This window comes from Pezoporus flaviventris, unplaced genomic scaffold, assembly GCF_033815535.1.
Source record: "Pezoporus flaviventris isolate CSIRO_AGI_PZ_B2104156 unplaced genomic scaffold, CSIRO_AGI_Pfla_v1 ptg000013l, whole genome shotgun sequence".
Classification (NCBI taxonomy): domain Eukaryota; kingdom Metazoa; phylum Chordata; class Aves; order Psittaciformes; family Psittacidae; genus Pezoporus; species Pezoporus flaviventris.
Window position 1 is genome coordinate 4,941,246 of NW_026892561.1, and position 23,195 is coordinate 4,964,440.

The window sequence follows — 23,195 nt, forward strand, 5'->3', positions numbered from 1 at the left end:
TCCTGAACTAAAGAGATTTTTAATGAGGTAGTTGGAAAAGCATTTGATTTTCTTGCAATTCTTCACTTTATTTACAAATGCCCTAATGTTACTAATAACTTAAAAATGAGGGTAGTAAGCAAAATACTACCTATTATCTTGAGAAGAATATTAAAAAGCCTAGTAATGCGCCAGCATTGTAGTTAACTAGTGCTGAGTGAATAATTTACAGCAAACACTTTATTTCCAGCTCATACAAAATCCACAAGCACATCACAATGTGTTTGCTTGAATTTACTGGATGAATTTTAAAAAAACCTCTAAGGATCAATTGCTAGTATTTGAAAATTTAACTCTGAGGCTTCTCTGTGATTGGCGAGATAACTCCGTTTCATCTCTTTTGGTCTTTGTTCAAATTAGCACATAAATAGGACTTTCAGAAGTCTTCCACGTACTGTGGTATAACACAGATCTATTGGCTGGGGACAATCCCCATGCTTTTGCAAACAAGGTCTGTGGTGCCACATGCAGCAAGAGCAGTTTCAGGCATTTGAACTTCTACTTCCTGTTATCTCCTTCTTTCTCAAAGCAGCAGCTGGTGACTATTTCTTTGGTTCATTGAAGGTTCACATTCAGAGCTATGCAAGCTAAGATAATGAAATGGGTAATTAAACCTCATGCTTGAGTTTGTAAATTGATCTCCTGCCAGTGTGAGAGGGACTTTTTTTTTACCCCACCAGTACACAGCTTTGTACAATTGACAAAGTATACTGTCGGATGCACTTCACTGTCCTCTGAAATCCCAGGCGCAGTGGGCAGCATTAGAAGCCTGAGTATGTCAGCAGTTCTCATAGAAGGGATGGGATATACCAGTTCTCCTGTGACCAAAACAGAAACTAACCACTCATTTACCCAGGGTGATGTAGTATCGGTTGGCCGTTGGGATTTTCTTCAGTGTCACTTTTGGGGATGCAAAGCTTTCACAGAGGGTGTGCGTCCTGTGCTTTTCTTATCCTTGTTCCTTTGTTCTGAGTGCTCAGGAGCTGCGGTTTAGGAGTTTGAGCCAAATCTGCAACAATAACGCCAAGAATTGCCTATTATCTATAAAATGTTGCTCATTCTCAAGGGAATAGACCAAATGGGTTGTGACTCTAAAGGGACTTCCATGTGGTGAAATGCTCATAACCAGCAACAAGTGAGTTTAATATCACAGCCATAAAGCACAAGTGCTCGCGGCACAGACACATCTGTGAGGAAAGTTGTTTATATGTTGCATGTACATTCTGGCAGCTCTAAAATAAATGGCCATGGAAATCAGTGCTCAGCATATCAGAATGCATGGAAACAAGGTGCTAAACTTTACTGGTTTATTCAAGTATATGCAAGAATTTAAGTGTATCTGTGGACCCATACAGTTAAGAATGAAAAAGACAAGGGGCCTTAAGGGACTTAAAGGAGTGGTTAAGCATCCCTTCTAATTTAGAATGTTTGTAAGGTCCATACACAATTTTTAAAAGTATTTTTTAAAAATAAATGGACCAAATTCAGAATTGGATTGTAATCTTAGAGCATTAATCTTTTAATAGAAAATGAACTAGTACGGTCTTCTCTCTTTATAGCAATTTCTTACGTACATAAACCAAGACAGTTGGTGAAATTACCTCTGCTAGATTTTGTTTCCAGTGACATTTCTGAGTGGCTGTTTAAAAATCAGAACATTAACATTGCTTTCACCTGTTTCATTCTGAAAAGAGCTGAGAAATGACAAATCACAGGCAAACCATAGTACAATAGATCAGAGTTGGCTGGGTACAAGTGTCGGAAGGGTTAGATGCAGAGAAGTGGTACTCTGGGTGTACAAATTTACCTGCAAGCTGAAGTACTGACTGGCTAACTGGGATTGCTTCTGTTTGCAATGCTCACTCTTTGTTGGTTTGCTAGCATCAGACCCTTCTGTGCATATGTCTGTTACACTGCACTCTTTCTTCAGTGATAAAAACGCACCTCCATAGTCCTTTTCTTGCCACATGGGTACACCCAGCTCTTTCTAGCATACAGGATAATGATAGGTACTTTTTCACTGTGATCAGCAATGTAAGGTCTCTCCTAAAACAGGATGACAGGCTTTTATCCCTTGCTCAAAGTCTTTAAAGCCTGGTTTTCCCGTGCATCTAAGTCTAACTGGCTTTGCAGTTACCGTGTGTAGAAAATGCTATGCCACATGGGCTTGTTAATTAAATTGCCCAGGAAGATACCATTTGTTTACCTAGCTAAAATAGTTCATCTTCAGCATAATTTGGTCTCTGTTGTGGTAACCTGTCCTCAGCTCTCACTAGAATTGAAAGACCCCTTTTGCTGGGGATGGTGCATGACTTGATCTTTAGCTTTGTGATAGAACGTGTCAGAAAATACAAGTATTTGTGAGTTTCTCTGTACACTAATCTCATCCTTTCTGATGGATTAAACTGTGAAACAGCTTTAGGAAGTACAGGAAAACTAGTGCTGGGAAGAGAGATTTCTTAACTTTTCTCTCTCTGCTTGCAGTCCAGCATTATCATCTTCTGAACCTACCACCATCCCCAGGGACGCAGGGTTAGCCTAAGAAGAAAAAAAGTGTTCTTGATTTAAAAGTCGTGCGTCCCCAGGCTTGGCCTGAACTTTCCTTTATCGAGAGCTTGTTCTTAAGCTGGCATTCTGCAGCTGAATGCTGGAATGTGTCCCCGCAGGCAAGATGACTGTACCACACCGTCTTAGATTAGTTCCAATTTGTCAGCCTCACCTTCAGGAGATGAAACCCTATACTGGCACCGAAAGGGATGTGTTTCTTAGACTGGGCAGCTCTTCACTGAGATATCCCAGAAATGCCATGACAAGACAGTGCAAGTATCCAGGCTGTTCTCTAAAGGCTTTGCTGCATGATCCAGTAAAGCTTCCCATTCCGTAGTGTTTCTGTTTTGCCTTCAGCTGGTTAACTGTGACAGTATCAGCCTTCAGTAAATTAAAGCCATGAATTAGCTGAAATGTTCTGAACTGTCATTGCTACAATATCCTTCTAGCTTGATTGTAGGGATTGCAAGGATTTGTGTGAATGGGAAAAGAGGGCACACGCTGATTCTAATCTTTTCTTGTTTCACTGTCAAGTACAATGTTTTTGTAGTCAACACAATTTCTACTGCTTGCTTGTGTGAGGGGTTAACAAAGCAATTTGTTGGATGGAAAGGAAGCTGGTCTTACCCAGACTGGCAAGCCAAATTCACCATGTACAGTGTCAGAGTCAGTATTGCAATGAAAGCTGTGCTGGAGTGAAATGTTTTTGACAAACCAAACATTTGCTTGCTCCAGAAACATAATTTTGTAAGGACTGAAAAGGTTTGTGGAAGTGAGTTGAATTTGACAAATTGTTTTGGGTTGAAAAAAGGAGCCAAAAAGGCTCAAGAAACATTTAAAATAGAATCATAGAATAGTTATGGTTGGAAAGAACCTTAGGATCATCCAGTTCCACTCCCCCTGCCATGGGCAGGGACACCTCACACTAAACCATGTCACCCAAGGTTCTGTCCATCCTGACCTTGGACACCACCAGGGATGGAGCATTCACAACTTCCCTGGGCAACCAATTCCAGTGCCTCACCACCCTCACAGTAAAGAATTTCTTCCTTATATCCAATCTAAACTTCCCCTGCTTAAGTTTGAATCCATTACCCCTTGTCCTGTCTCTACAGTCCCTAATGAAAAGTCCCTCCCCAGCATCCCTATAGGCCCCCTTCAGATACTGGAAGGCTGCTATGAGGTCTCCATGCAGCCTTCTCCTCTCCAGGCTGAACAGCCCCAACTTTCTCAGCCTGTCTTCATACGGGAGGTGCTCCATATCAGCTTTTTCTAAAGGACAATCTTCTCTTGTTTGTGAATGGCATGTTTTATTTTAAAAAATTGCCCTTTTTAAAGATCCCTTTTGAAAAGTCTGAAATACAAACAGAAGACTAGGCTTTGGACCAGGCAAAATATGTACCTATACCTGCATATACAAGCGTATACGTATGGTCACAGTGACTGGATATGTTACATGGCTCTTATTATCCCTTGTTCATTTGTAAGACATGGCTACTTATGTGCATAATGTCACTTGCACAATAGCTCTTTATGATGTTAACCTATCTTTCTGGTGGGGAAGGCTTGCTGTTTTTCTTAGCTTCGTTTAATGCATGTGAAATTCATGTATTGCCTTGAATTGAAAAACAGAGTATCCGTCTCAGATGACAAGATGAAGCTCTCAGTGGAGTTTATTTTTCCTAATTAGGTGTTTGTCATTGTGTATTCTATATAACAACATATAAGTAAACAATCATGGACCTTTTGAATAAATTTATTGGCTTTATTTATGTTACTGGGCATAAAAAATCTATAATTACCAGGTACAGCCGCAATCTAACTGGTATTTAATGACAATTACATTTTGTTACCATAGAAATGAGTCCAAAGTAGTTACCTATAATTTCTCATTCCCAAACCTCACACATGCTGTATTGCAGTATTACCATAGTAATTGCCTATTAGTCATCATAAAATAAGCAGTTACCCAGAAGATATCAGGATAGTGTGAAATTTCTCATCTCCTTCAAAACTTGCGGCACATGCCGCTTCTCGTCTTCCTTTAGTAGGATTTCTGCCTGAATGACAAGAATGTCCATTGTACATTAACCCAAGGGAAAAAGGGATGTGATTGAGACAGAATTGTACTCTAAAAATACACCAAGTCAAGAAAAATATGTTCCATCCCCTAGATGTAAAACTATTTCTTATTATTGCAAAATAGGGATTTTTCAATCCCACAAAATGGATGTTTGTTCCTTGCCATGAATTTCTGTTTATTAGTTGTGACCAAAGCAGAGGCTATGCATCTTAGGGCGTGTGTGAAAACAGCCGTGCTGTGTCAGTCCTCACCAGCCCAGTATCCACTAATGCAGCAGTAGACAGCGCCACTCTCCTAAGAGCAGGAGATGCTCTTAAAATCCTTTTCCCCAAGTACTTTCCCAGCTTCCAGAGACTTTTGTTTCGGGCATTTTTTTGAACTATTGAGATTTCTGCCTGCTCAGTAATGTGCAGTGGGTTTGTCTTCCCAGTACTTGTCCAGTTTGCTGTCAGATGGTGAGCATTAGCTCTGTCTCCTCTGGCCTGAGGCTGCTTAATCCCGCATCTCCCACTTCAGCCTGCTGTGAGCTTCGTGGACTTCTCCTCAGTGGCCCCTCTTGCACCTTGTTTGTTGTCTTAATTTAGATTTCATGTTACTGAGGCCAGTGAATCTCTGTCTGTGCCTGCTTAGATCACATTTAGGATCAGCTGGGGGTTGGTGACTCATGTGGAGGCAATTGATGTTCCCTGTCCTAGCTGCGACTAGAGGGGAGGCAGGCCATACGTGCCAAGTGTGTTACTGACCCCCTGATAGAGTGGTGGCGGTGGAGCTCTTCTCCCTTTCCAGTTTCAAAATCAGAAATCCAGTGTAGCTTTCCAATGCTCTAGTGCCTTTTGACAGCCTCTTAGATTAGAAACAGAGCTGTGGCCAGGACCAACCACCCTGATAATGTGGAAAAACAAACAGAAAGAGACCTGCCATGGTGAGTGAATGGCCATTTCCTTGTATCGCCTTCTCCCATGTAGCTGGGGGAGAGGGTAAGGCACAGCAGAAACTTCCTCCTACCCCAGCTTGGCATTGAGGACAGGTCAGGAGTGTTCTGTGCTGCCTTGCTCCCATGTTCTGAGTGTGTTTGTGACTGTTTTGTACCTCCCAGCTCATGCGGTGTGCCAGGTTAGAGACTTGGAAAGCAGGTCCAGGGTGGATCTGCAGCTGTGATACAGGTCAGTGCTGGGCAGCAGCAATGCAAAAGACCAGGGAGGTGAGTGATCAGCAGGGGTTTGCTCTGGCTCTCATATCCATCTGGCTCGTAGCATTGCCATTCCTTTCCTGCTTGGAGGTTTTCTTTCCTTTGTGGCCTTTATTGCCCAGAGAGTGCTGTGATTGTAAGACAGTTACAGTGCTTGCTGTTTTGCTCACCATTACTTAAAAAGAAATCCTCCTTGTGAAAAAGTTGTCATCCTTTATCTTAAAACAAATACTGGGTTTGCAAAAGGGTTCCTATCTACTGCCATTGAAAATGCTCTTTATATTGATGCTGTAACTGCTCATTTAAACCATATTGCAGCTCCTGAGTATTTTTCAGTTGCTATTGATGTGACAAATTCTCTAGCACAGAGGACTACACCAATCAATAGACTCAGTATATGTGCTTTAACAACAAAGCCACTTGCCTTGGGGTTCCAGCTGAATCTGAACCTTTTAGTAGCATTAAATAAAGCTATATTTATTTTGCTTTTGGTGTAAGGAAAAAAAAATCCTAAGTCAACCTAATTTAATACAACTTATTGGAAGGATTTGAAGGCGGCATTATGGGGCCATTTTCACATGTGATGAATATGTAACTAGTGTCAGAGCTGCAATTTCGTTGTTGTAAGTGAACCCTTCTCTTTTAGTAAGATTGATCTGGGACTACAGAGTAGCCTTTTATTTTTAGACAAGCAGAGAAAGAAGTCATAACGAGAAATTCTGAAATCATAGATTTTTATATCTGCCATTATTCCCTTGAGAATAAGACATGATATCCTTAAAGAGACAGGGCTATTTATTTTCCATTTAAATAACACCATTTGTGATTATTACCTTTGAGCTGTTATGCAGAGAATAAGCACCCAACTCATGAATCCCAGCCAAATGAATCAAAGTTTTGTACCTAAGTGCCATTTATGTCTGAGTTGGTAAAGGAGCCTATTCTTGACCTTCATTGACTTCATTTTATTGCATGTTTTTGTCTTCTAGAATGTATTTGTAATTAACAGCATTCTTAATGTCAGTTTGGTTGATATCATAGAATCCCAGACTGGTTTGGGTTGGAAGGCACCTTAAAGCTCATCCAGTTCCAACCCCTGCCATGGGCAGGGACACCTTCCACTAGAGCAGGTTGCTCCAAGCCCCATCCAACCTGGCCTTGAACACTGCCAGGGATGGGGCAGCCACAGCTTCTTTGGGCACCCTGTGCCAGCGCCTCAGCACCCCCACAGGGAAGAACTTCTTTCTAATGTCTAATCTAAATCTCCTGTCAGTTTAAATCCATTCCCCTTGTCCTGTCCCTACAGGCCCTCGTAAAAAGCCCTTCTCCAGAGTTCTTGTCAGTCCCTTTAGGCACTGGAAGCTGCTCTGAGGTCTCCCTGGAGCCTTCCCTTTTCCAGGCTGAACAAGACCAACTCAGCCTGTCTCCATAGCAAAGGTGCTCCAGCCCTCTGAATATGAATTCCTTTCCTCCCCTCTGAATAGCTGATCTCAGGTCTGAATAATCCCATCTGGGTTTCTTAGCTTTACTTTCAGTTAAGTAACTAAACATATTCAGCTTTCTTCTCTTTTTTTTTCTTTCTTTTTTAAATCTGGCTTGTATCTCTGGCGTTTTGAGTTTTTCTTCATAGTAGCAAAGGAACAAAGTGTCCAGTGGGGTTTTCTTTTTCTTTGTGCGCTTTATTTGGGGTTTTGGTCTTTGGATTTGTTGGTTTGGTTTGTTGAAAATGACTTGGTAAACTTCAGCCAATTTGCTGTAGATCTTTGTTTTGTTTTACCCATTTGCAATTTAGGAATAATAATGTCTTATGTATCTAAAAGTAGCTGTAGCTTTTTTTACACACATTTATTAGTGTGTGTAAAAAAAACTATGTTGCATTCATTGGTTTTGAGCCACTATGTAGGTACCAAGCCATATTAGAAAAATGCTATCTTTAAATACACCCATGCAATCAAAGCAGTGCTTTATTGTTAGTTTTGCAAGTGGGAGAAGGGAGAAACGCTCCGAGTTGGTCTCTGTCTAATGAGATAATTAGCTGAGCTCTACTTCAACAGCAGTTGCCAGGCCACAATCTCTGGCATTTAAGGACTGATACAGAAGACAGGAAGGGCAGCTCAGAAAAGGCTATTTGCCAGACCCAGGAAGTTATGGCTGTGACACAGCCCAAGAAATATGCCATGTCTTCACTGCTGGTACAGTTTGTTGAGCTGTTTCCAGTAATAGGCAACTGGCCTTTGTTACTGGTGGTCTTCAGGCAGCTGCCTGCTTACATGGCACATATTGTTAGCTTCTGACGTGGGTTGCACCTGGTTGCAAACGCACCAAAGTAATCCTCGCACCCTAGCAGTCGCCATAAGGATGCTGTGCCAAAGTGACTTGAAAGAGGGGAGGTGTCAGCTCAGCATCAATGGGCAAGAGAGGTGTCCATGTTGCACTTATCCCAGGAGGAGATGGTCTGTGGTATGGAAAGTGTCTGTGTAGCTGTCAGCAATGGGGACAATCCAGATTCCAATTCCCAAGGCTTTGTCTTCTCTCTTCACCCAAATGAAGTTGGTAATACTGTTGCTCTGCTGAAGGTCTACTTCAGGGAAGTGCTCAGACGCATCTGTTTCAATGAAGGCTGTGACTCAGGAGTATGCGTTCACTCTGTATAGACTTTCTTCCTATCCTGCCCTTGCCCTTTGTTTAGTTTTCCCTCCTCAACACAATTAGTGGCCCAAACAAAAAGTGTGGCTCCTTGCAGAAATCAAAAGCAAATGAAGCTTAGTATGAACTGTCTTTATCTGTGTTATATTTGCCTTGCCAGCAACACTACTGGGCTGTCGACCCATCTGGGAGAAAACCTCAGAACCTGAAGTATTGACAAGGTTGAGCTCAGCTCCAGCCTTGTTTGTATCCCCCCATACTGGGATGTAAGAACTGCATCCAGCAGTGCACGCACCCTTGCAGTTGAGGATGTAGACAGGGAGTCAAGCTGTCTTTGTACTGTCAGTTATTGAGTGGGGCTGTTCCCTACCTAGACTATGCAATTCTTCCCCATCTTTGGGACTTACTTTGGAAGAGATTTCTCTGTCCTGTCTCCTGCTTGATATAGAGTTACTGTAGGACTTGATAGTACTCTCCTGACTTCCTGGAGAAGAGAAATCTCTCGGGTGACATTATTGCAGCTGTTCAATACTTAAAGGGGGCTTATGAGAAAGGTGGGGACAGACTGTTTAATATGGTCTGCAGTGTTAGGACAAGGGGTAATGGTTTTAAACTAAAAGAAAGTAGATACGCTAGATATAAGGAAGACATTTTTTACAATGAGGATTATGAAACACTGGCACAGTTTGCCCAGAGAGGTTGTGGAAGACCCAGCTCTGGAAACATTCAATGTCAGATTGGACACGGCTTTAGTTGAGCATGTCCCTGCTCATTGCAGGGGAGTTGGACTAAATGACCTTTTAAATGTCCCTTCCAACCCAAACCGTTCCATGCTTCTATTGCTCTCAAAGACCCTTCTATCTGCTAGTCCAGGGGGCAGAGCCATGCTACTTCTGTATTTTTGCTTTACAGGTTTACAGTGAGGTGTTTTGCCAGCAGGGTTTGTCTTTGCAACAATTAAGTGAAAGATGGAAGCTACAGTCAAGAGCACAAATATTTTCCTTAACTGTAGAATGACCAATTAGAGCTCAACAAGAGCACCTCTTGTCCCTTCTAGGTGAACAACCTAAAGGAGAGCAAAGAAAGCTGTTTGCATGCTGTGAGCATAGGAAGCCTCAGCACATGATTAGTGTGTATCCCAGTTTTGTGCAGTTTCAACCCAAAGAGCATCTCAGAATCTTCTCCAATGTAACTAACGTTCCTTTCCCCACTCCCACTCCACCATTTCAGCAACATCTGCTCACCTAGACCCACAGATCCACCATCTGTCAGAGAAGGCAGTTTAGGGATTAAGTCTTCCTGAAGAGCTTTCTGGACTGAGATGCTGGGATTTTCTGAAGTTGTGCCCATTTACACATGATCACCAGCAAATAGTGATCAATTCAGTGGTTTTTGCAAGAGTCCCTTCCTTGAGCCCAATTTTATCATGTTATATACAAGCACAGGGTTCAGTACTAAACTTCAGATCACAGGGGAAGAATTTAATGCCTTTCAATGGAAAAGTCCTGTCTTCCAACTGTGGCTACATGGGTGAGGAGGGGGAAATCCCATCCAAGTTATTAGGAAAAAACCAGCAGCCTAAGGGAATGTTTGTTTAGGTTTGTTTTTTGTTGTTTTCTTTTCCTGGGTGACAGCTGTTCTTTTATTTTTATTTTCTTTTTTCTTTTTTTTTAATTGCAGCACTTAAAAGGATGGCAGCTTGCTGTATAATTTATAATATTAGTCCTAAGGGCAGTGTCATGCAACATGAAAACAATCCTGAGACAAATCTAAATAATAAACATCCATTACCTAAAACAATATTGTATTAATAAAACAACATTAAATAATCTGAGGATGTACATCACTTGTGGAGGGTGTCAAGGCAGACATCTCCCACCCACATTTCTTGGTCAGCATGTTGGCTCCCGGGCACCGTAATGTCTTTGTGACTTAGAACAGCCCTGTTTTCACTCTTTGTAGTAAAGAATCTCATGGTTCACAGCTGTGATGTTTCCTCTTCTCTCTTTGGAGAAGATACAGATTTTCTTGTGCTAATTCTTATAGCTGAAGTCTCCCAAAAGAAACAAAGATAAGTCTTGGGTTTCAGGAGCTTGCAAGGTCTTGAAAACTAGACCTGGTGCTCAGTTGAAAATGCTGGTTGTGGCTGTAAAGGAAACTATTTAGATACTGGTACACAAGCTTTTCCTGCTGAAGCAGAGAGACGTTGGAGACTGCTGTTTCACAGCTGCTTTAAGCTAACGCAAGTGCGTGCTGGTACCCAAAGGGGCAGTTCAGTTGTTTTTCCTTCTGGCTGTGCATCCCTTCCATCTCCTTTTTGCCAAGAGTGTCACTTGTGTGGCAGTGCTGTGAGCCAGAAAAGGACCGATCCTGCAGAAAACCAGGCTGACAAAACAGTTCTCTTATGGCTCCCTGTGCAGCCAGATAAATGGGACGAAGACAGGAGGGAGGAATGAGTAGAGAGGAATCCCTTTTTAGCGGCAGCTTGGGTGTAGATGGGCTTACAGCAATTCTGAAGTCAGAGACAAGATCTAAGCGGCTGTCGTGCAGCTGCTCTGGGAATCTTGGAAATGAAAGACAAGGTGTAACTAGTGATTTCTTGGGTAGGTTGTTGGTATATTCAAATATAACCATGCCTATATGATTTCTTTCTTAGGATTATTGTTTGCTAATAGCAGTAAATGATTAGTTATGCTTCTTGGTAACAAGTTGGGTGACTCAGCATGTCCATTCAGGAAAACAGGGGCTTTGTGGTGTCAGAGGCTGGAAATGAGCTGTTTCCATGCAACTGCTATACCCCATTATGTCCACACACTGAAAAACTGTCTACAAAATCCTTTTCTCTCTCCACTCCCTATAAATACAAAAGCCATCGTAGCTATGCTGACATGGCAGAAGGGGCAAATAATCTCATATCAGTTTACTTCTCTGCTGCCCCTGGCGCCAGGCAGAGGTGAGATGTCAGGGCAGTCTGGGAGGAGGTAGACATGACAGCTGATTGACAGCTGATGGCTTTACCTGGTTGGTGCCTAAGAGCTGGAGGAAGACTGTCCTTCCAACATGGAGCAGTTGGATCAGGAAAGGGATGTGACATTTCTGGACACACAGTGTCAAGCCACAGAAGCATTAGCTGACTCCATCAGTGAGTGGGACAGCTATTCCGCCTCTTCCCCTCCCAGATGGGAAAGGATGTATGTTAAGAGAAGTATATGCGATTTACCGTGCAGCTACTCCATGTTAACCCAGGTCCCCAGGGAAAAGAAGTGCTTATTTCAGGTTGTGCAGATCATAAACCTGCTGCTTTGTGTGGTGCGTGTGCTCTGAATGCTAATGTTCCCTTTCCCTTTTCTTTACTGACATGGCCATTGAGCTGATGAATTGTATAGATAATACAATGATAATGGATTGGGAAGCCGAATTTCATCTGTCTCTTTAACCAAAGTATGAACAGTAAATCCTGCCTGTTTGCAGAGAACAGCTGGATTTCTAATAACACTGGAATGCTGTTGTGGTGGTGAGGAGTGGGTTTAGCTGCCCCCTCCCTTTCATCACTGCCATTCAGACATTCAGATGCTAACAAAAGAGCTGGAACTTTCCAATACCCTGAGGCTAATGCAGCAGTTATCCTGGGAATCTGCCAGCTCTCTTGGATCTAGGAAGAACCTGAACCCCTCTATGGTGCCTCTGTGCTATGCCCAGGGGAGGAAAGGGAGGCAGAGGCCTTGCATTTCATTTTCCAAATAACAGCTGGGTGAGAGAATGGGTTTTTCATTTAAGCGAGACCAGTCTCTAGTCATAGAGTAGGCTGAGCTATGATCTGATCCTTTGCAAAGCAGTGAGTAAGCTGCATTGTGGAAGGGGTTATGGTAAGGTGGTATCTTTGTGAATGTCAAGAACAGAGAGAAGTATGTCACAGAAACGTGCAAAGCCAGTCAAGCGGGTCATTTTTTTATTATTAATAATGAATTTTGTATATTAGTTTGAGTTGAAATAGTTTATCAAGAGAACCTGAATGTTCACAGGATTGATAATTCATTGACACTGCAGAAGCCAGTCCTGTTCTGCTAGGTGCTGTACAAGTACATCATAAATGATCCTCACTTTCCCAAAGTGCTTTCAGAGCTTAAAGAGTATGGCACGGCAAGTGGACGTCGCAATCAAGCAAGCTGTTATGGCAGAGGAAGACAGAGTACTAAATATAGCAGAATGAATAGAGGTAGGGTTGTGGTTTTTTTTTTTTCCTTTTTTATGGGTTGTTTTGCACCCTCACATCCTCACACCCCCCTGCTGGTGGCAGGAAACACAATAGCTAACTATGCAATCAGGCTGAATAACCTTCATATATCAACTGATAGTAAAACTACTCTAAATTTGGGAAAGAACTTTCAGTGACCAAATGTATTTTCAAAGGAAGGTTGACCCAAAAAGTGTGTTTCTGCAGAATGGATTACTTTTAGATGTCCCTCTGTTCACCTAGTCTTTACTCCTTGGGTAGAAGCTCCCAGTTTAAGCATCATTTAAATTCTAGCACTAGGGTTTTCATTATTGTGTTGCAGCTGAGCATTATTATGGTTCTACCCATTGTTTTACATCTGGATTAAATTGTCATTTTGTGCATCTGGAGGTAGGTTTGTTCAGTAGGTTTTGGAAATCTATAGATGTTCAAGGCCCAGTCAATCTTTTGGCAGTGCTTGCTAGTGAGGAAGCTACACAGTAAGAATATCCGTTCCATGCAGGCACTCCCAGCAAGATTTGTACCACAGCAGTTATCCATAGATCTTCTGTCTGCCCTTCCGAGATTGAAAAGGATCAATTGACAAACTGCCAGTCTACCTCCTTTACTTTCCACTATGCCTTTGTTAAACTTCTGTGCGTTTTCAGCTGCTAAAATCTTTTTTGTTTTTAATTCTTCCAGCAGGGCTTACTTTTACTCCTGCTGTTGACGTGCAAGAAAGAACTGATGCTGGCGTAGATTTGTTCTTGACATCTCCATCTAGTGCTAACTAGTGTAAAAGAAAGACAGGTCACATCCAGGAGATATGCTGTTATTGGTATGAGAGGCAAGAGCAATCCTAGTAGACAGTTCTTATTCTTTACATTGGTCACCTTTTCAATTACAGATCTGATCTGCTAAAGTCTTGTCATTCTCATTCTAGTTTCTGTTAATGAAATGCATTTAACTGTCAGCTCATGTTAACAGTAACAACACAGCTGAGGATTCATAAATTCCCATGGAAGTCAAATGATTGCTACCTTAGAAGAACTCAGTAAAGTTCTTTTTCATCTTGAAGGTGAAGGAGGATACAACCGCAGCATTCCTGATCCAGCCAACCAGAGTATTCTGAACAATGACTCTATCTCAGAGTCATTTCTGATTCCTATCTGAAAAGGTCTAAGTAAACATTCTGTTTCTAAGAACCTTGGCTTTTCAAGTTCATGGCATCACTCATTTGTGCTCTTTGTATCTTGGATCTGTCTCAAATTATTACTTGTTACCTGGAATATTCAAAAACCCAATGCTTCAAAAGCCAGTCAGACAAGTGAGGTGCATAGATACATAAACAGTTGTTTAGCACAGGATTGGCCTGTTCTGAAGAGCTAAAAGAATGAGAAGAGAATTAGAAAAATTGCTGTGTGGCAAGAGAGTCTTAAAGCTTATTATTTTAGATTAACAGGCAGCAGGTAAAGGAGGGAATGACATGATCTGAGACCATATGTGGGGATTTATCAGTCCATGATCTGAATACATAAGGAATATACTAACATGGAGTAACCTGAAGGTTACTTTTCAGTATAATAAGGGAGGGAATTAAAGAGCAGAATCTCTTCACACTTATGTTTAAATAAATGAAGATTCAAGTCCTTGAGGGGATGGTTAAAGACTCTGGTGTATTTTCCCTGATGGTCTGTTCTGAAATCCAAATATTTCCTGAAAAGATCTGCTTAGGGGTTGCTTGTTTCGTTGATTATTTTTGTTAATTTTGTTTGTTTGTGAATGGGAATGGCTTCAAGGGCTTAAATATCTTTTGGTGTGAATTGTAGATCAGCAACAATGATCACAGTAGACTCTTTCTGGCTTCAAAATGTATAATTTTCTAATAGTTTTCTTTTGTAAGAAGCCAGAGTCTTTTTCTTTCAGCTATCCAATATGGAGGGGTTTATGGTTTGGTATCGTGTGGCTTAATAGGTAAAGAAGAAACATCACAAGTCTAAAAGGAAAGTGGGCCTAAACCAACAGCAAGTAAAATCTCCCAGGAGATTGCCTGCAGGCATAAATGCATCAGTGCTGGGACATGTGGCATGATGAGGCATCTCAGGACAGAGAGCATATGAGGAATGGAATTTGGAGGAGAGTGTTCAGCTTCAGGACAGAATTGTGCCTTGCCATACTCTCTCTTTCTTTTTCTCCTCTTGAGACTGTTAAACTTCTCCCGAGAACAGCTACACAGTTTGAAATGTTTCCCTTTGTCCATGGGACTTTTTGGTCTTCTGGGTTATGGCTTGAAAAGAAAAACCAACTAAAAAACCCAAGAAATCCTCAAACGAAAATAAAACCAGAAAAAAAAACACAAACAAACAGACGCCCCAAAATAAAATTATATAAATCACAAACACACCCCCCCCAAAAAAACAACCAACTAAATCCAAAACACTCCCTTCCCATTCCATCCCCCCCCCCAAAAAAAAAATGACAACCCACAAAAACCCAGCGCAGGGCTTTCCGGTAAAGGGTAGATTTCTAGACCTAACTTTGTATAGGAGATAGGAGTTGTAAAGGAGAATAGGCCTTTTGTATACAGACTGGAAGAGGGGGAAGAAAGTGCTGTCATCTGCTTTTTTGTCTCTTTAAAATACTGAATCCTCTGCTCAGAGATGAGGAGCAGAGGTCTGGCTTTAGTGCTGTAATACCTAATTGAATTGCGAGCCTAGGTGTGTAGTCCTGCGAGAGAGGACTTGGTGCAAATTCTCACACTGATTTTGACACTTAAATTACCTTTCAACCAATGACACTTGCTTTAATTTGAGTACCTACACTGCAGCTACTCTGGGGCATATTTTTAAAGGTTATCTGTGCCTAATTCCCATTGATTCCAGCAACATGTCATGAGGCAGAACCTGCTACCAGGAGATTAAGAATTAGCTACTTTATAACTGGCAGGCAAGAACTTGATGTCCACCACCCACTGGACACATGGAATGCGATCTCACTGGGCTAATCCTGTGCTCTCACCTAGTTAATGTGCTGTGTTGCACTGACTCTGCTTTGGGAGGCTTAAAATGGGAGTGTAAAAGAAAGTAGAAGAAAGAGGCAAAGATCTGGCATCTGGAAAACGTATCTTGTAGTGCAAGATAAAGGAGATAATTCCATTTCATGTAGGAAGCTGATAGCACCTTAAGGCATGCCTTCAGTCAGAAGGGCAAGGCAAGTGCTGAAAACATTAGCTGAGGAGGATATGACAGAAATATTTGGCGAGTGAAACTTTCAAATAAGGAAGCAAATGTTTTGAATAGAAAAGTAAATGTTTTTTATAGGAAAGTAAATGTTTCAACTGGGGAAACAACCCACCAAGGCAAGTCACATATTGTAATCTCATGAGGCCTGAAGATTAAGACCAAGTTTTTTTCTCCCTTATAGATATGTCTGTAGAAGCTTGTCATGAAATGGCCTGTTGTTTAGACAAGTCAGCTTAGGTGAAGCGTCTCCCCTGGCTTTCAGATTATGTGAATGTTATGAACTTCATGACAACTTCAGGGCCCCTAGTCTAGTCTTCTGGTTCCCTTCTGCATAGCTTTCTAAAAATCTCCTGCAGGAATGGGCTCTATTCTCCAAAAGACCAACAGTGTTTTGCAGTGCTTGGCACCCTGCTGACCAGGGCTTCCTTCTAGACAAAAACACATTAAGTAGAAATAGAAAAGTTATCGAGAGAATGAAACAAAATTGCAGATGCAATAATTATACCCACTGGTGTCAGAACACTGTTATAACAAGAAATAATAATGAAAAAACATTTACTTTATCCTTTTTCAGGGGCCAATAAAAGATAATGTGACCATATTCAAAAATAATCTTTTTTTTAATGTTCCATATTGCCTTCATTAACATTTTTTTCCATTTCTTATTTTATAAACCTTTTAATTGAAAGAGGGGTGGGAAGCATAAGGAGGACACATTTAGGAGGAACGGCAGCTGAGAAAAGTTTCCTCCTAAGCATTATTATTTCCACTGCGATACCAAGAATGCCGCTGCCACTTTGTATTGCAGCTCCTTGGATTAGAGATTTCATTAAAACCTTTTGTTGAAGTTCCTTTCACACAAAGTTTTTCTTTGGAAGTCTCATTTCATACGATTGACTTTCCCATATCTTTGAGGTTCAGCCGAGATCAGTAAGACAGTGACTGCTGCTTCCCGGGAAGCGACACAGAGTAGCACAGAAGTCTTATAGGGTAACAAAGGTTGGTGGGGTGTTTTTGGATGCCTTTTGCCATTCTTGAGGCTCATTCATCTCAATGTTGTGGGAAGGGAGTAGCAGCTTGGGTGCTTTTTTGGTGGTCTTTTGCTCTGCACATGAATTCAGTTGCCAGAACTTTGCAGCTATTAATGTGCTTTTAGATTTATTCACTATGCAACGCTGCGTTGTGCGTTTGCATTTTTAAAGAGGTATGAAAGTATCCTTGTATACAAATTCCTTGAATATAGAGCAGTATCCAATGGAGAACAGAACTGGTACAAGAGAAGACAAGTCAGTGAGCCAAAGCTCTCCTTGTCTCCCCCAAAGTGCAGGCTCTCAAAAGTTAACCTAATTAAGGAGGGCGGTTAGGCCACAGGGTTAACAGCTGTTTGGGAGACAACAGAGAGCTCATTTAGGAGCTGAGGTTAGACTTTGGAAATAGCTCCTCCTGGGAGTATACAGGAAAATTGCTGTGCACGTGTGCATGTATGTGCGTCGAATTCAGAATGAAGGGTTTAGATGCAACAACACTGACAAGGATGGAAATAGGTCAGTCAGTTGTTTAAGTGTTCTCTACGTGCTCCTTCTCTGTGACAGCTCTGAGTAGCAGTTGGAAGACAGCCTGGGATTTCATTTAGAAGTGTGAACCAGAAGAAAAGAGAAAGGAGGGGGTCATTTTGCTTGTTTTGATGCCCACGTGTCCCATTTTCAATTATCCCTCTCATCCACTCTTACTGGGATGCACTGAGATGCCTACAAATGAGCCATGAGAAAATTTCAAACGTTTGGATGCTCCATTTGGAAAACTCAGTGGAGAAAAAAAAACCAAAACCCTGCGCACCGCTTTGGGTCGTTAAACTTGATTTGAAATTGCTTGAGGACAAAGTTTCCCTTGAGGTTTCAATATTTTGAAAAGCCTGAAGGACTCTGTGTACCCAATTAGGGAGCTACTATCTTCATATTGCCAGATCTTGCTCTGTAGATTCTGGACTTTGCTTAGGAGATATAACACTACCTACACTTTAAATACTTTTTGAATAATACAAGTTGGATTAATTTTGTTTAGCTTTTGCCCATCTAAAAGTTAGTTATCTACTCTAGACCAGTGGCTTAGAGCTCCCTGTGACCAGTGGAGCATTCTCAGGAAGTGATCTGTATCATCTACAGTAGATGGGCTAGCCTGACATATTGACAGATTTTTCTGACCCTGTTAACCTGCAGGAGTTGAGGGGGCTGGCATTAGAGTGAGATGTATCTCGCCTTTCCTAAGCTGTTTAACGTGAATCAGAAGACCTGCTGCCAGCTGCCACAATTTTACTGATATCCATGCATACAGTTATCAACAGAGTTGTTCCAATTTACACTGGCTGTGGCCCATTGGATATTTGTTTATATTATTTACTCTTTTAAGGAAGTATATAGTACCAGATGCTGCTAGATTAACCAGATTCTAGCTGTGGCTCAATAACAGTACATGACTGGTCAGTCTGATTACTTATTACCATTGAAGTATTTTCTAAGAACATGAGGATTGCTACAGAAGACAAAACCAACAGTCTATTTAGTTAAGTATCTTGTTTGTGACAAGCTAGTGCCGTATGCTGGTGTTGATACACTGGTCTCAGTAATGTGTTAAGTATCTTGGGTTTTGGTGTTGGGTTGTTGTTAGGTTAGGGTTTTTACTTTCCCTGTGGTTTTCTCCTTCCATCTTTCAATTTTGAGATATTTCCAGGCACAACTTTAAGCATTTGTAACATGGGAATCCTGTATGTTTTGCGGTGGAAACAGCTACATTTGTGGCCTGAGTTTGGATGGCGCTCTAGAAATAGATCCAGAAGGCAAACTTTTGATTGCTTCCATTCTCCATATGTCTTTAAACAGTGACACAGTAATCTCTGGCCACTTGGGATATCTCTGTCTTCTGGCTAGGCATGCTCTGCTTTTTGTGACCAGGTGTCACAGTTGCATGCCCAGTTGTGTGCTCAGCTCCTCTTCACTTCCACTTTTATCTTCTTTATTCTCACTCTGGTTTTTATCACTCCCTTATCTTTTAGTCTCCTCAGTCCTTAGTTTCTTATCCTGATAACTGATCATCTGCTTTCATACATCTTCCCCAACAGCATATCTCCCTTTGAATTGTGAATCTAACACATTTGCTGCCATTTGTCATAGTGCTTTTGCACCATTCCTCTTCCCCAGACCTTTGACCATGATTATCTAGTCTTACTTAATATGTACATTCCATTTTGTCCAGAACTGGATATTACTCTGTGTAGTACTCCCTTTGATCTGTTAAGTTTAAAAGTTTCTCTTCACAAGTTCTTGTCATCTGCTCACATATTGGAGCAAGCAGCATGGCACAGTGGAGAAAGAAGCAAACAGGGCTAAAGAGATTTTGTGATGTCAGAATTTGTCTCAAAATATCCTTTTCTTGCAACAGGGGATAACTAAAAGCCAAATGCCTCCTGTCTACAGTATTGCTCTGGGGTTTTAAAACACCTTTTCTTTCAGTTTGGGCAAACTGTGAGCCAGGTTAATGATCCTAGATTGTTGAGCAGTGTAGGCACAGACATGGCTCCAGAGCGTGTTTTGTGCCAGCATGGAGAATACCAGTGTTGGCAAATTTAAGTCCTCACATGGAATTCAAAGGGGGGCAAGGGGAGGTCAAAAGCGCAATGAATACAGATTTGGAGAGAGACTTGTTTTGTTTGAGAATTGTCCCAATTATTGTGCTTGTTGCCTCAGGTAAACCACCTTTCAGTTTTCAATTATATGCTTGTGTTTTGTGCATTGTTGGAAAGCTGTTTCAAATATTTCTGAAGGAGAAAAAGAGTTGGTAATTGGCCTTTTTCTGCTTTACATCTATCTCTGAACCTCCATCTGATAGTCATCTTGTCAAAGCTGTCAAGAGAAGTAAAAGGTAAACAGCCTTTTTTAGCCCAAATAATATACTGTGAGTTTTCCTGTTAAGCTTGAATATTGCATTCTTGGGAGTGGGGAGGTATCTGCAGTGCTTTGGTCAAGCACAGTTCTTTGGGTTTATTCATTCCCTATCATGAACACCAGTTAAGCTTTCGTGTTGCACTAAGGGGAGAGTATCAACACTAATTTGTTTTTAGCTTCGCTACAGTTGTCCATCCCAGTCTAGGGCAAGTTGCTTTTTCATATCTGAAGATAAACCTGACATATTTAGCTGTCCTGTGTCCGCTTGTTGAATGTCATTTGCTGTTTATTCCTGCATAGAAAACCCATGAGAAAACATGAGTAAATTCAGAACTAAGTTTCTCTTCAGATAAATAAGGCTTACTGAGATATCTCAAATCCTTATGGCAGTATCTTGGATCTTACACATTCAAGTAAAATTCTTGTGAGGATATGCGGGTTTTGCACACATTACTTATGGCTAAAAGTCTGCCTGGACTTTTTGTGGGATATACCTAGCTCAGAATAGTGGTGTTTCCTTTCCTGTCTGTAACCCAGAAGCCTGGAAGGATGCATGCAGTTAAAATTAACCAAATATTTTGCTGCTTCTTCCAGGGAGGAAGGTGATTTATTTACTTTCTGCAGAGTCCTGATTTCTGTTTGTGGCTCTGTCAGACAAGTCCAGAATGATCTTGGGTGATTCACTCAGTCCCCCTCTGTTTCTTGGTCATCTTACTTGCAAAGTGAGACTAATACTACGCACCTGCCTCACTGAGGCACTGGAAGACATTTCATTGATGTTGTTCATTAATGTTTGTTCCAAGAATTTCAGTGAAAAGCAAATTGTAGATGTCTGGATTTTAGGGGATTTGATTTAAATCTTGAAGTACAAAGTCATTGGTTCTGGAAACCAAGAAAACTCTGTAGAATAGTAATGTCTGGGTGCAAAATTCCCATCCCTAATTCCAGGTTATTTGCAATTGTTCATAGTTTAACATGAGCTTCACTCTGTTAATGTGGGATACCTAGAATTAAGCCAATTAGCCATTTCATGAAACAGTCTGTCTGTTAAGGTATTGCATTCTTGTAACCTAAAGGGAACGTAACACATCAGTAAACCAGTAACTAAAGCATGGATCTCTATGAGTGTAAGGAAAACAGAGCAAGCTGCTGGACATGATTACAGTAGCCAGAATAGTAAGGAGGCCAGGCTGGATGAAGCTTGAGTGATATGGTCTAGTGTGAAGTGTCCCTGCCCATGGCAGGGGGTGGAACTAGATGATCTTAAGGTCCTTTCCAGTCCAAACCATTCTATGATTCTGTGCCATGCATTTATGCTTTCTACTTGTCTGGGATTCAGTGCAGGATTAATTCCTCTTAATGTGGACTTTTCTAGATGCATTTAAGTTATTTTTTTGCCTTTTTTCCTCCCTCTTCTACAGACAAATGTTTCTTCAGATTTTTTGCTATGTGTGGTTTGTTAGAACACGGGGGGGGGGGTTTGCCTTTGGCACTAAGATATGGATTTTCTATTTGTGTGACAAACAAGATAGCAGTTTACTTAGGAATTTTTGTTCCACTTGTTGCTCAAGGTCCCCAGCTTTAAATCTCACTCTTTAGTTGGAATTGTTTTCAGGCATCTACTGTGACGTTGCAAAAAAAACCTAAAAATTCAGCGTGTGAGCTTCATAATTGCAAGGGGCTGTCCCCATATCAGATCTTTCTTGTCTGTGGACTTTTCTATCACCTTACATTGAGCTAAACAATAATACCAATCCATTCATCACCTTGAATATTTTGCTAATCTGTAATTTTCCTGTGAAGCTATCTTCAGTATTTAGGTAGGAAATGCAAATAGAGACCAGGGAAATACAAAGTGATTATGATGTTGTGATGTTCTTTGTCTTTTGAAGAAAGCATTTGATGTCATCTCTCTTAAATGCTCATGGTTTCTGATTTGGTCTCACGTTATTGATAATCATGGACTATTTCTGTGCATTGCTTTTATTTAAGAGCCATTACAAAGCAATCTTATGAATCTTACTTTCCTGTGTGGCAATGGCATTAGCATGTTGGGTTTGTATTTAATGTGCTTTGGGATGTTTTGCTCAGAATATTTTAGTGTGTTTTATCCTATGAGTTTTATGGGGTTTACCATGCTGCTATTAATCTGGGTTTGCATATCTTTCATTCCAGTATCATCATAAGCTCAGGCAATAGATGGAATAAATACGAGAAGACATCTATGTCCTTCATTTGAACAAAAAATACATTTGTAAAAGAAGTTAGAAGCTGTTTAGGATCATTGCCTAATTTTTTGAAAGTATGTTTTGGAAAAAGTCGTGTTATCTTCCTCCACATGGATTTTCATCGTTCTTCCCATCATTTCTAATCCTGTTGCCAAAACTGCTTTCTCAACTTCAAAATCTTTCTGGAATTAAGTGGCTTCTGGATTTTGACAATGCAACATTTTGATGCATGTGTTTGTCACATCCTGATTAGATTGGTATAACTCCTGCTCTCTCAGGTCCCTCTGAAAACTCAATTCATAAACCAGAGTTTCATACAAGATGCTACCACTAGGGTGATGAGACAGAGAAATTCAATCACACCACGCATAGGTTATCCATTTTCCAGAGGCTGATGGGAGAGATTGGATTTTCTGAGCTTTTCTGGGCTGTTTTGTTTTGGTTTCTCTTTGTTTCTGTTCCTGTCTTCCGGGCTTCAATAAATTTTCTTTAAAGTGGAGAAAATCATTTTCCTCTCCTCTTTTCCTGGCTATCAAACTATTTCTTCCATGTGCCTCCACTGCAGTGAGCCACTCAATTTTGTGAGCCCCACATTTGTTTGCCTCTATCTTCACTTTCAAGCACATGCATGGTTGGGGGTTTCATTCATTAATTGTGCCCTGTGAGTTTCACACAGGGATACCTCAATGTTCTTAGCAGGCATTCAGGTCAAGCCACTGTAGAGTAATGGTAGTGACTTGCTTTGAAATGTTGATGGTAGTGACTTGCTTTTTTCTGTACAGGCCTCCAGTAGTCCCATTTGATGAGCCTTACAAACAAGTTGCCTTGCATTTTTTTTGTCAGGAGGCAAGAATGAGAATTATCTTCTGAAATAGTTGAAGGTGGGAGCACTAAATACCAAAACCAAAGAACTAAATCAGTCCACAGTGGAAGTCACGCCATTCAGATCCTAGTCTGAGCTTAAGCAAACCAGGTATCAGGACTGGTAAACAGTCTTCTGTCTTGCCTGACAAATACTGAAGTATTGCTAAAGATTCCTAACTCCATCAGGAAGATTGTTGGGGCATGGG

General features: G+C 41.1%; 1 protein-coding gene across 2 annotated transcripts in view; it reads left to right on the forward strand.

Annotated features, from left to right (window-relative positions):
* LOC133268341 (BEN domain-containing protein 5) overlaps nt 1-23,195 on the forward strand; it is a 951,280-nt gene that overhangs the window by 757,738 nt on the left and 170,347 nt on the right. The gene's annotated exons all lie outside the window — the stretch shown is intronic.